We start from the raw sequence: 13,611 nt of genomic DNA, 5'->3' as shown, positions 1-13,611 counted from the left end.
ACTTTCGTTCCACTGAACCTCTACTTTCCTGCTGTCTTCATCCAATCATTCCTACTCCCATCCATGGCAAGCTTTATGTAGGGCATCACCGTTGTCAATGGCTACATCCCATCCTCTCTGTGAAAATGGTCCAATGCGTTGTCACTGCATGGCTAATCATCTGTCGGTTCTCGATCATACTGGAATAGGATTTACTATCCTTTTGCGTCTGTCACTACGCCCAGCACTCGCGAGTTTGAAGCTCGTCACAGCTATCCCTTCCTAGATCCTACTCGGAATACCACAGACAAGGTTTAGACTTTCCGTATCTCAGGAATGGCCATCCATGGGTTCTAACTTATACCACAAAGATTCTAATATCTCAGACTCAGTCATCTGTATTAGATATCCAAGAGATACTCATTCTAGCTTGTTTGCATGTAGAACGGAGGTGTTTGTCAGGCACGCATTCATAGGTGAGAATGATGATGAGCGTCACATAATTATCACATTCATCATGTTCTTGGGTGCGAATGGATATCTTAGAGAAGGAATAAGTTTGAATTGAATAGAAAAACAGTAGTACTTTGTATTAATTCATGAGGAACAGCAGAGCTCCACACCTTAATCTATGGAGTGTAAAAACTCTACCGTTAAAAATACATAAGTGATAAGGTCCAGGCATGGCCGAATGGCCAGCCCCCAAACGTGATCTAAAGATGAAACTAAAGATGTAAATACAATAGTAAAAAGTCCTATTTATGCTAAACTAGTTACTAGGATTTACAAAAATGAGTAAATGATGCAGAAATCGACTTCCGGGGCCCACTTGGTTTGTGCTTGGGTTGAGCATTGAGCTTTACACGTGTAGAGGCTTGTCTTGGAGTTGAACGCCAGTTTGTAACCTGTTTCTGGCGTTTAACTCCACTTTGCAACCTGTTTCTGGCGTTTAACTCCAGAATGCAGCATGGAACTGGCGTTCAACACCAGTTTACGTTATCTAAACTCGGGCAAAGTATGTATCATTGTATATTGCTGGAAATCCCTGGATGTCTACTTTCCAACGCAATTGAGAGCGCGTCATTTGGTGTTCTGTAGCTCCAGAAAATCCACTTTGAGTGCAGGGAGGTCAGAATCCAACATCAACTGCAGTCCTTCTTCAACCTCTGAATCTGATTTTTGCTCAGGTCCCTCAATTTCAGCCAGAAAATACCTGAAATCACAGAAAAACACACAAACTCATAGTAAAGTCCAAAAATATGAATTTTAATAAAAAACTAATAAAAATATACTAAAAACTAACTAAATCATACTAAAAACTATGTAAAAACAATGCCAAAAAGCGTATAAATTATCCGCTCATCACAAGAACAAACTTAAATTGTTGCTTGTCCCCAAGTAACTGAAAATCAAATAGGATAAAAAGAAGAGAATATACTATAAATTCCAAAATATCAATGAAACTTAGCTCCAATCAGATGAGCGGGACTTGTAGCTTTTTGCCTCTTGAATAGTTTTGGCATCTCGCTTTATCCATTGAGGTTCAGAATGATTGGCATCTATAGGAACTCAGAGTTTAGATAGTGTTATTCATTTTCCTAGTTCAGTATATTGATTCTTGAACACAGCTACTTTATGAGTCTTGGCCGTGGCCCTAAGCACTTTGTTTTCCAGTATTACCACCGGATACATAAATGCCACAGACACATAACTGGGTGAACCTTTTCAGATTGTGACTCAGCTTTGCTAAAGTCCCTAATTAGAGGTGTCCAGGGTTCTTAAGCACACTTTGTTTTTGGTTTGGACCTTGACTTTAACCGCTCAGTCTCAAGTTTTCACTTGACACCTTCACGCCACAAGCACATGGTTAGGGACAACTTGGTTTAGCCGCTTAGGCCAGGATTTTATTCCTTTAGGCCCTCCTATCCACTGATGCTCAAAGCCTTGGATCCTTTTTATTACCCTTGCCTTTTGGTTTTAAGGGCTATTGGCTTTTTGCTCTTGCCTTTTGGTTTAAAGAGCTTTTGGCTTTTTGTGCTTGCTTTTGCTTTTTCTTTTTCTCTTTTTTTTCGCATTTTTTTCTTTTTTTTCTTTTCTGCAAGCTTTTGTATTCACTGCTTTTTCTTGCTTCAAGAATTATTTTTATGATTTTTTAAATTATCAAATAACATTTCTCCTTTTCATCATTCTTTCAAGAGCCAACATATTTAACAGTCATAAACAACAACTTTAAAAGACATATGCACTGTTCAAGCATTCATTCAGAAAACAAAAAGTGTTGCCACCACATCAAAATAATTAAACTAGTTTCAAGGATGAATTCGAAACCATGTACTTCTTGTTCTTTTGTAATTAAAACATTTTTCATTCAAGAGAGGTGATGGATTCATATTCATAACTTTAAGGCATAGACACTTAGACACTAATGATCATGTAATAAGACACAAATATAAATAAACATAAATCTCAAAAATCGAAAAATAGAAAATAAATAGACAAGGAGATTAAGGAATGAGTCCACCTTAGTGAGGGTGGCGTCTTCCTCTTCTTGAAGAACCAATGGTGCTCTTGAGCTCCTCTATGTCTCTTCCTTGTCTTTCTTGCTCCTCCCTCATAGCTCTTTGATCTTCTCTAATTTCATGGAGGATGATGGAGTGCTCTTGGTGCTCCACCCTTAGTTGTCCCATGTTGGAACTTAATTCTCCTAGGGAGGTGTTGATTTGCTCCCAAAAATTCTGTGGAGGAAAGTGCATCCCTTGAGGCATCTCAGGGATTTCATGGTGAGGAATCTCCTCATACTCATGTTGAGTTCCATGATCTCTTGTTTGCTCCATCCTTTTCTTAGTGATGGACTTATCCTCTTCAATGAGGATGTCTCCCTCTATGTCAATTCCAGTTGAATTACAGAGGTGGCATATGAGGTGAGGAAAGGCTAACCTTGCCCAAGTGGAGGACTTGTCAGCCACCTTGTAGAGTTCTTGAGGTATAATCTCATGAACTTCCACCTCTTCTCCAATCATGATACTATGGATCATGATGGCCCGGTCTATAGTAACTTCAGACCGGTTGCTAGTAGGAATGATTGAGCGTTGAATGAACTCTAACCATCCCCTAGCCACTGGTTTGAGGTCATGCCTTCTTAGTTGAACTGGCTTGCCTCTTGAGTCAATTTTCCATTGAGCTCCTTCCTCACATATGTCTATGAGGACTTGGTCCAACCATTGATCAAAGTTGACCCTTCTTGTGTAGGGGCATGCGTTCTCTTCCATCATTGGCAAGTTGAACGCCAGCCTTACATTTTCCGAACTGAAATCTAAGTATTTCCCTCGAACCATAGTAAGCAAATGCTTTGGATTCGGGTTCACACTTTGATCATGGTTCCTAATGATCTATGCGTTTGCATAGAACTCTTGAACCATTAGGATCCCAACTTGTTGAATGGGGTTGGTGAGAACTTCCCAACCTCTTCTTTGGATCTCAAGTCGGATCTCTGGATACTCATTCTTTTTTAGCTTGAAAGGAACCTCAGGGATCACTTTCTTCTTGGCCACAACTTCATAGAAGTGGTCTTGATGGACCTTTGAGATGAATCTCTCCATCTCCCATGACTCAGAGGTGGAAGCAATTGCCTTCCCTTTCCTCTTTCTAGATGTTTCTCTGGCCTTAGGTGCCATTAATGGTTATGGAAAAACAAAAAGCTATGCTTTTACCACACCAAACTTAAAATGTTTACTCGTCCCCGAGCAAAAGAAGAAAGAAAGAAAGAGAAAAAGAAGAGAAATGGAGGAGAGGGAGAGAGAGGTGTTTTCGGCCAAGGGGTGAAGATAGGGTTATGTTGTGTGAAAATGAAGAAGGAATGAGGGGTTTATATAGGAGTGAGGGGAGGGTTAAGTTTCGGCCATTAGGGTTGGGTTTGGGATGGAAAATATTTTGAATTTTGAAGGTAGGTGGGGTTTTTGGGGAAGAGGGGATGGATGTGAGTGGTGAAGAGGTGATGGGGAAGAGTGATTGAGTTGATTGGTGAAGGGTATTTGGGGAAGAGAGTTATGAAAAGGTGTGAAGAGGAGAGAGAAGAAAATATGGGGACCCTGTGGGGTCCACAGGTCCTGAGGGGATCCTGTGGGGTTCACAGATCCTGAGGGGATCCTGTGGGGTTCATAGATCCTGAGGGGATCCTGTAGGTCCACAGATCAAGTGGGGTCAAGGACTTAACATTCCTGCTCCAATTAGGCGTGTAAAACGCCCTTGCTGTGCAATCCTGGCGTTTAACGCCAGACTGCTGCCTGTTTCTGGCGTTAAACGCCCAAATGTAGCTTGTTTCTGGCGTTAAACGCCAGCTTGGTGGTTGTTTCTGGCGTTAAACTCCAGACAGATGCTTGTTCTGGCGTTTAAATACCAGACTGCTCTCCTCCAGGGTGTGCTGTTCTTAATGCTGTTTTTCATTTTGTTTTTTATATTTTCAGTAGTTTTTGTGACTCCACATGATCATCAACCTAAAGAATAAATAAAATAACAATAGAAAATAAATAAATATAATTTAGATAACATTAGGTTGCCTCCCAACAAGCGCTACTTTAATGTCAATAGCTTGACAGTGAGCTCTCATGGAGCCTCACAGATAATCAGAGCAAGGTTGGGACCTCCCAACACCAAACTTAGAGTTTGGTTGTGGAGGTTCAATACCAAACTTAGAGTTTGGTTGTGGCCTCCCAACCCCAAACTTAGAGTTTGACTGTGGGGGCTTTGGTTGACTCTGCAGTGAGAGAAGCTTTTCATGCTTCCTCTCCATGGTTACAGAAGGAGATCTTTGAGTTTTAAACACAAGGTAGTCCTCATTCAGTTTAAGGACCAACTCTCCTCTGTCCACATCAATCACAGCTCATGCTGTGGCTAGGAAGGGTCTTCCAAGGATGATGGATTCATCCTCATCATTCCCAGTGTCTAGGATTATGAAATCAACAGGGATGTAAAGGCATTCAACCTTTACTAACACGTCCTCTACTAGTCCATAAGCCTGTTTTCTTGATTTATCTGCCATCTCTAATGAGATTCTTGCAGCTTGCACCTCAAAGATTCCCAGTTTCTCCATTACAGAGAGTGGCATGAGGTTTATCCCTGACCCAAGGTCACATAGAGCCTTCTCAAAGGTCATGGTGCCTATGTTACAAGGTATTAAGAACTTTCCAGGATCCTGTTTCTTCTGAGGCAATGTCAGTTGATCCAGATCACTCAGTTCATTGATGAGCAAGGGAGGTTCATCTTCCCAAGTCTCATTACCAAATAACTTGGCATTCAGCTTCATGATTGCACCAAGGTACTTGGCAACTTGCTCTTCAGTAACATCCTCATTCTCTTCAGAAGAAGAATACTCATCAGAGCTCATGAAGGGTAAAAGGAGGTTCAATAGAATCTCTATGGTCTCTAATTGAGCCTCAGATTCCTTTGGTTCCTGAGAGGAAAACTCCTTGTTGATCACTGGATGTCCCAGGAGGTCTTTCTCACTGGGATTCACGTCCTCTCCCTCCCTTGTAGGTTCAGCCATGATGGTTAAATCAATGGCCTTGCACTCTCTTTTTGGATCTTCTACTGTATTGCTTGGGAGAGTACTAGGAGGAGTTTTAGTGACTCTTTTACTCAGCTGGCCCACTTGTGCCTCTAAATTTCTAATGAAGGACCTTGTTTCATTCATGAAATTTAAAGTGGCCTTAGATAGATCAGAGACTATATTTGCTATGCTAGATGGATTCTGCTCAGAATTCTCTGTCTGTTGCTGAGTGGATGATGGAAAAGGCTTGCTATTGCTAAACCTGTTTCTTCCACTTATTAAAGCCTTGTTGAGGCTTTTGTTGATCCTTCCATGAGAAATTTGGATGATTCCTCCATGAGGGATTATAAGTGTTTCCATAGGGTTCACCCATGTAATTCACCTCTGCTATTGCAGGGTTCTCAGGATCATAAGCTTCTTCTTTAGAAGATGCCTCTTTAGTACTGTTGGATGATTCCTTCAATCCATTCAGACTCTGAGAAATCATATTGACTTGCTGAGTCAATATTTTATTCTGAGCCAATATGGCATTCAGAGTATCAATTTCAAGAACTCCCTTCCTCATAGGCATCCCATTATTCATAGGATTCCTTTCAGAAGTGTACATGAACTGGTTATTTGTAACCATGTCAATGAGTTCTTGAGCTTCTGCAGGCGTTTTCTTTAGGTGAATAGATCCACCTGCATAATGGTCCAGTGACATCTTTGATAGCTCAGACAGACCATCATAGAATATATCCAGGATGGTCCATTCTGAAAGCATGTTAGAAGGACACTTTTTGGTCAGTTCCTTGTATCTCTCCCAAGCTTCATAGAGGGATTCACCTTCTTTCTATTTGAAGGTTTGAACATCCACTCTTAGCTTACTAAGCTTTTGAGGAGGAAAGAACTTGGTAAAGAAAGCCGTGACCAGCTTATCCCAAGAGTTCAGGCTATCTTTAGGTTGAGAGTCCAACCATATTCTAGCTCTGTCTCTTACAGCGAATGGGAAAAGCATAAGCCTGTAGACCTTGGGATCAATCCTATTGGTCTTAACAGTATCACAGATCTGCAAGAATTCAATTAAGAACTGAAAAGGATCTTCAGATGGAAGTCCATGAAACTTGCAGTTCTGTTGCATCAGAGAAACTAATTGAGGTTTAAGCTCAAAGTTGTTTGCTCCAATGGCAGGGATTGAGATGCTTCTTCCATGTAAATTGGAATTTGGTGCAGTAAAGTCACCAAGCATCTTCCTTGCATTGTTATTATTTTCGGCCATGTCTCCTTCTTTTTTGAAAATTTCTGTCAGATTTTCTCCAGAGAGTTGTGCTTTAGCTTCCTCTTCAGAGTCCTTTCAGGTTCAGGATCAGCCTCAACAAGAATATTCTTATCCTTGTTCCTGCTCATATGACAAAGAAGGAAATAACAAAGAAAATATGGAATCCTCTATGTCAGAGTATAGAGATTCCTTATGCAAGTATAAGAAGAGAAGAATGTAAGAAGGAGAAGAGGAAAAATTCGAACACAGAGAGGGGGATGAGGTTCGAACTTTTGGGTGGAGGAGAAGTGTTAGTAGATGAATAAATAAATAGAAGGAGGTGAGGAAGAGAAGAATTCAAAAATTTAAATAAAATAAAATAAAAATATTTTAAAATTAAAGTTAAAATTCTCAAATTAAAATTGAAATCAAATTAAATTGAAATCAAAACAATTAGTTAATTAAAAAGGAAATTTGAGAAAGAGGGAAGGGATTTTCGAAAATTAGAGAGGGAGTTAGTTAGGTAGTTTTGAAAAAGATAAGAATCAAATAAAAAGTAAAGTGGTTAATTGAAAAAGATTTGAAAATCAAATTTGAAAAGATAAAAAGTTAGAAAAGATTTTGAAATTAAATTTTGAAAAAGATGTGATTGAAATTTAATTTGAAAAAGATTTGAAAAAGAATTTTAAAAAGATTTGATTTTGAAAATTAAAGTTGATTACTTGACTAACAAGAAACAAAAAGATTTGATTTTAAAATTTAAAGATTGAACCTTTCTTATTAGGCAAGTAACAAACTTAATATTTTTGAATCAATCACATTAATTGTTAGTAGTAATTTCGAAAATTATAAAATAAAATAAGAAAAAGATTTTGAAAATTAATTTGAATATTTTCGAAAACATTAAAAGAAAAATGAAAAAGATTTGATTTTTGAAAAAGATTTGAAAAAGATAGAATTTTTAAATTTAAAATTTGATTTGACTCATAAGAAACAACTAAAATTTAAAAACTTTTGAAAAAGTCAACTCAAATTTTCAAATTTGATGAGAAGAAAAAGGGAAAGATATTTTTTTTTATTTTTGAATTTTTAATGATGAAAGAGAAAAACATCAAAAAGACTCAAAACATGAAAATTATGAATCAAAACAACAAAAATATGCAAGAACACTTTGAATGCAAAGATGAACACCAAGAGCACTTTGAATGTCAAGATGAACACCGAGAACTTATTTTTGAAAAATTTTCAAGAAAAGAAAACATGCAAGACACCAAACTTAAAAAGTTTTATTCTTTAGACATTAATGTTTCAAGAATGCATATGAAAAACAAGAAAAGACACAAAACAAGAAAATATGAAGATCAAACAATAAGACTGGCCAAGAACGACTTGAAGATCATGAAGAATGCAATGCATGAAATTTTCGAAAATAAATTTTTTTAGAAAATTAAAAAGATGCAATTGACACCAAACTTAAAAGTTGACTCTAGACACAAGCAAGAAACACAAAAAATATTTTTGATTTTATGATTTTGTAAAATTTTTTTGTATTTTTTGAAAATTAATTGGGAAAAACGAAAAAAGAAAATTTTTTTTTGAAATTTTCGAAAATAAGAATAATAAAAATAAAAAGGTTAAAATTAAAATAAAAATATCTAATCTGAGCAACAGGATGAACCGTCAGTTGTCCAAACTCGAACAATCCCCGGCAACGACGCCAAAAACTTGGTGCACGAAATCGTGATCGTTCATTCCTTGGTAACAGCGCTAAAAACTTAATACGCACGTTCATAATTTTAGTTCTTTTTCACAATTTTGATACAACTAACCAGTAAGTGCACTGGATCGTCCAAGTAATAAACCTTACGTGAGTAAAGGTCGATCCCACGGAGATTGTCGGCTTGAAGCAAGCTATGGTCACCTTGTAAATCTCAGTCAGGCGGATTCAAATGGTTATGGTGAATTGATAATAAAAACATAAATAAAATATAAACTGGGATAGAGATACTTATGTAATTCATTGGTGAGAATTTCAGATAAGCGTATAGAGATACTTTCGTTCCTCTGAACCTCTGCTTTCCTGCTGTCTTCATCCAATCATTCCTACTCCCTTCCATGGCAAGCTTTATGTAGGGCATCACCGTTGTCAATAGCTACATCCCATCCTCTCTGTGAAAATGGTCCAATGCGCTGTCACTGCATGGCTAATCATCTGTCGGTTCTCGATTATACTGGAATAGGATTTACTATCCTTTTGCGTCTGTCACTACGCCCAGCAGTCGCGAGTTTCAAGCTCGTCACAGCCATCCCTTCCTAGATCCTACTCGGAATACCACAGACAAGGTTTAGACTTTCTAGATCTTAGGAATGGCCATCCATGGGTTCTAACTTATACCACGAAGATTCTAATATCTCAGACTCGGTCCTCTGTATTAGATATCTAAGAGATACTCATTCTAGCTTGTTTGCATGTAGAACGGAAGTGCTTGTCAGGCACGCATTCATAGGTGAGAATGATGATGAGCGTCACATAATCATCACATTCAACATGTTTTTGGGTGCGAATGGATATCTTAGAGAAGGAATAAGCTTGAATTGAATAGAAAAACAGTAGTACTTTGTATTAATTCATGAGGAACAGCAGAGCTCCACACCTTAATCTATGGAGTGTAGAAACTCTACCGTTGAAAATACATAAGTGATAAGGTCCAGGCATGGCCGAATGGCCAGCCCCCAAACGTGATCTAAAGATGAAACTAAAGATGTAAATACAATAGTAAAAAGTCCTATTTATGCTAAACTAGTTACTAGGGTTTACAGAAATGAGTAAATGATGCAGAAATCTACTTCCGGGGCCACTTGGTGTGTGCTCGAGCTGAGCATTAAGCTTTACACGCGTAGAGGCTTCTCTTGGAGTTGAATGCCAGTTTGTAACCTGTTTCTGGCATTTAACTCCACTTTGCAACCTGTTTCTGGCGTTTAACTCCAAAATGCAGCATAGAACTGGCGTTCAACGCCAGTTTGCATCATCTAAACTCGGGAAAAGTATAAACTATTATATATTTCTGGAAAGCCCTGGATGTCTAGTTTCCAACGCAATTGAGAACGCGCCATTTGGAGTTCTGTAGCTCCAGAAAATACACTTTGAGTGCAGGAAGGTCAGAATCCAACAGCATCTGCAGTCCTTCTTCAACCTCTGAATCTGATTTTTGCTCAGGTCCCTCAATTTTAGCCAGAAAATACCTGAAATCACAGAAAAACACACAAACTCATAGTAAAGTCCAGAAATGTGAATTTTAATTAAAAACTAATAAAAATATACTAAAAACTAACTAAATCATACTAAAAACTATGTAAAAACAATGCCAAAAAGCGTATAAATTATCCGCTCATCCCAACACCAAACTTAAATTGTTGCTTGTCCCCAAGTAACTGAAAATCAAATAGGATAAAAAGAAGAGAATACACTATAAATTCCAAAATATCAATGAAACTTAGCTCCAAACAGATGAGCGGGACTTGTAGCTTTTTGCCTCTTGAATAGTTTTGGCATCTCGCTTTATCCATTAAGGTTCAGAATGATTGGCATCTATAGGAACTCAGAGTTTAGATAGTGTTATTGATTCTCCTAGTTCAGTATGTTGATTCTTGAACACAGCTACTTTATGAGTCTTGGCCGTGGCCCTAAGCACTTTGTTTTCCAGTATTACCACCGGATACATAAATGCCACAGACACATAACTGGGTGAACCTTTTCATATTGTGACTCAGCTTTGCTAGAGTCCCCAATTAGAGGTGTCCAGGGTTCTTAAGCACACTCTGTTTTTGCTTTGGACCTTGACTTTAACCGCTCAGTCTCAAGTTTTCACTTGACACCTTCACGCCACAAGCACATGGTTAGGGACAGCTTGGTTTAGCCGCTTAGGCCAGGATTTTATTCCTTTAGGCCTTCCTATCCACTGATGCTCAAAGCCTTGGATCCTTTTTATTACCCTTGCCTTTTGGTTTTAAGGGCTATTGGCTTTTTGCTCTTGCCTTTTGGTTTAAAGAGCTTTTGGCTTTTTCTGCTTGCTTTTTCTTTTTCTTTTTCTCTCTTTTTTTCGCATTTTTTTTCCTTTTTTTCTTTTCTGCAAGCTTTTGTATTCACTGCTTTTTCTTGCTTCAAGAATCATTTTTATGATTTTTCAGATTATCAAATAACATTTCTCATTTTCATCATTCTTTCAAGAGCCAACATATTTAACATTCATAAACAACAACTTCAAAAGACATATGCATTGTTCAAGCATTCATTCAAAAAACAAAAAGTGTTGCCACCACATCAAAATAATTAAACTAGTTTCAAGGATGAATTCGAAACCATGTACTTCTTGTTCTTTTGTAATTAAAACATTTTTCATTCAAGAGAGGTGATGGATTCATATTCATAACTTTAAGGCATAGACACTTAGACACTAATGATCATGTAATAAGACACAAATATAAATAAACATAAAGCTCAAAAATTGAAAAACAGAAAATAAATAGACAAGGAGATTAAGGAATGAGTCCACCTTAGTGAGGGTGGCGTCTTCCTCTTCTTGAAGAACCAATGGTGCTCTTGAGTTCCTCTATGTCTCTTCCTTGTCTTTCTTGCTCCTCACTCATAGCTCTTTGATCTTCTCTAATTTCAAGGAGGATGATGGAGTGCTCTTGGTGCTCCACCCTTAGTTGTCCCATGTTGGAACTTAATTCTCCTAGGGAGGTGTTGATTTGCTCCCAATAATTCTGTGGAGGAAAGTGCATCCCTTGAGGCATCTCAGGGATTTCATGGTGAGGAATCTCCTCATGCTCATGTTGAGGTCCATGATCTCTTGTTTGCTCCATCATTTTCTTAGTGATGGGCTTATCCTCTTCAATGAGGATGTCTCCCTCTATGTCAATTCCAGCCGAATTACAGAGGTGGCATATGAGGTGAGGAAAGGCTAACCTTGCCCAAGTGGAGGACTTGTCAGCCACCTTGTAGAGTTCTTGAGGTATAATCTCATGAACTTCCACCTCTTCTTCAATCATGATACTATGGATCATGATGGCCCGGTCTATAGTAACTTCAGACCGGTTGCTAGTAGGAATGATTGAGCGTTGAATGAACTCTAACCATCCCCTAGCCACTGGTTTGAGGTCATGCCTTCTTAGTTGAACCGACTTGCCTCTTGAGTCAATTTTCCATTGAGCTCCTTCCTCACATATGTCTATGAGGACTTGGTCCAACCTTTGATCAAAGTTGACCCTTCTTGTGTAGGGGCGTGCGTTCTCTTCCATCATTGGCAAGTTGAACGCCAGCCTTACATTTTTCGGACTGAAATCTAAGTATTTCTCCCGAACCATAGTAAGCCAATGCTTTGGATTCGAGTTCACACTTTGATCATGGTTCCTAGTGATCCATGCGTTTTCATAGAACTCTTGAACCATTAGGATCCTGACTTGTTGAATGGGGTTGGTGAGAACTTCCCAACCTCTTCTTTAGATCTCAAGTCGGATCTCCGGATACTCATTCTTTTTGAGCTTGAAAGAAACCTCAGGGATCACTTTCTTCTTGGCCACAACTTCATAGAAGTAGTCTTGATGGACCTTTGAGATGAATCTCTCCATCTCCCATGACTCAGAGGTGGAAGCAATTGCCTTTTCTTTCCTCTTTCTAGAGGTTTCTCTGGCCTTAGGTGCCATTAATGGTTATGGAAAAATAAAAAGCTATGCTTTTACCACACCAAACTTAAAATGTTTGCTCGTCCCCGAGCAAAAGAAGAAATAAAGAAAGAGAAGAAGAAGAGAAATGGAGGAGAGGGAGAGAGAGGTGTTTTCAGCCAAGGGGTGAAGATAGGGTTGTGTTGTGTGAAAATGAAGAAGGAATGAGGAGTTTATATAGGATTGCGGGGAGGGTTAAGTTTCGGCCATTAGGGTTGGTTTTGGGAGGGAAAATATTTTGAATTTTGAAGGTAGGTGGGGTTTTTGGGGAAGAGGGGATGGATGTGAGTGGTGAAGAAGTGATGGGGAAGAGTGATTGAGTTGATTGGTGAAGGGTATTTGGGGAAGAGAGTTATGAAAAGGTGTGAAGAGGAAAGAAAAGAAAATGTGGGGACCTTGTGACGTCCACAGATCAAGTGGGGTCAAGGACTTAACATCCCTGCTCCAATTAGGCGTGTAAAATGCCCTTGCTGTGCAATCCTGGTGTTTAACGCAAGACTGCTGCTTGTTTCTGGTGTTAAATGCCCAAATGTAGCTTGTTTCTGTCGTTTAACGCTAGGTAGATGCTTGTTTCTGGCGTTAAACGCCAGACAGATGCTTGGTTCTGGCGTTTAAACGCCAGATTGCTCTCCTCCAGGGTGTGCTGTTCTTAATGTTGTTTTTCATTTTGTTTTTGATTTCTTCAGTAGTTTTTGTGACTCCACATGATCATCAACCTAAAGAAAATATAAAATAACAATAGAAAATAAATAAATATAATTTAGATAACATTGGGTTTCCTCCCAACAAGCGCTTCTTTAATGTCAATAGCTTGACAGTGAGCTCTCATGGAGTCTCACAGATAATCAGAGCAAGGTTGGAACCTCCCAACACCAAACTTAGAGTTTGAATGTGGGGGTTCAACACCAAACTTAGAGTTTGGTTGTGGCCTCGCAACACCAAACTTAGAGTTTGACTGTGGGGGCTTTGGTTGACTCTGTAGTGAGAGAAGCTTTTCATGCCTCCTCTCCATGGTTACAGAAGGAGATCCTTGAGTTTTAAACACAAGGTTATCCTCATTCAGTTGAAGGATCAATTCTCCTCTGTCCATATCAATCACAGCTCTTGCTGTGGCTAGGAAGGGTCT

At 38.8% G+C, this 13,611-nt stretch overlaps 1 non-coding gene across 1 annotated transcript; it reads left to right on the top strand.

Annotated features, from left to right (window-relative positions):
• The first annotated feature begins 6,281 nt into the window (after positions 1 to 6,281).
• Positions 6,282 to 6,389, top strand: LOC148568699 (small nucleolar RNA R71). The gene has a single exon (XR_015882971.1). It is a non-coding gene; the product is annotated as a small nucleolar RNA R71 (small nucleolar RNA).
• The last annotated feature ends 7,222 nt before the right edge of the window (positions 6,390 to 13,611 follow it).

This window comes from Arachis ipaensis, chromosome B4, assembly GCF_059453495.1.
Source record: "Arachis ipaensis isolate K30076 ecotype BB chromosome B4, ASM5945349v1, whole genome shotgun sequence".
Classification (NCBI taxonomy): Eukaryota; Viridiplantae; Streptophyta; class Magnoliopsida; order Fabales; family Fabaceae; genus Arachis; species Arachis ipaensis.
The sequence above is the reverse complement of the archived record's forward strand: the minus strand, read 5'-3'. Positions and strand labels throughout refer to the sequence as shown.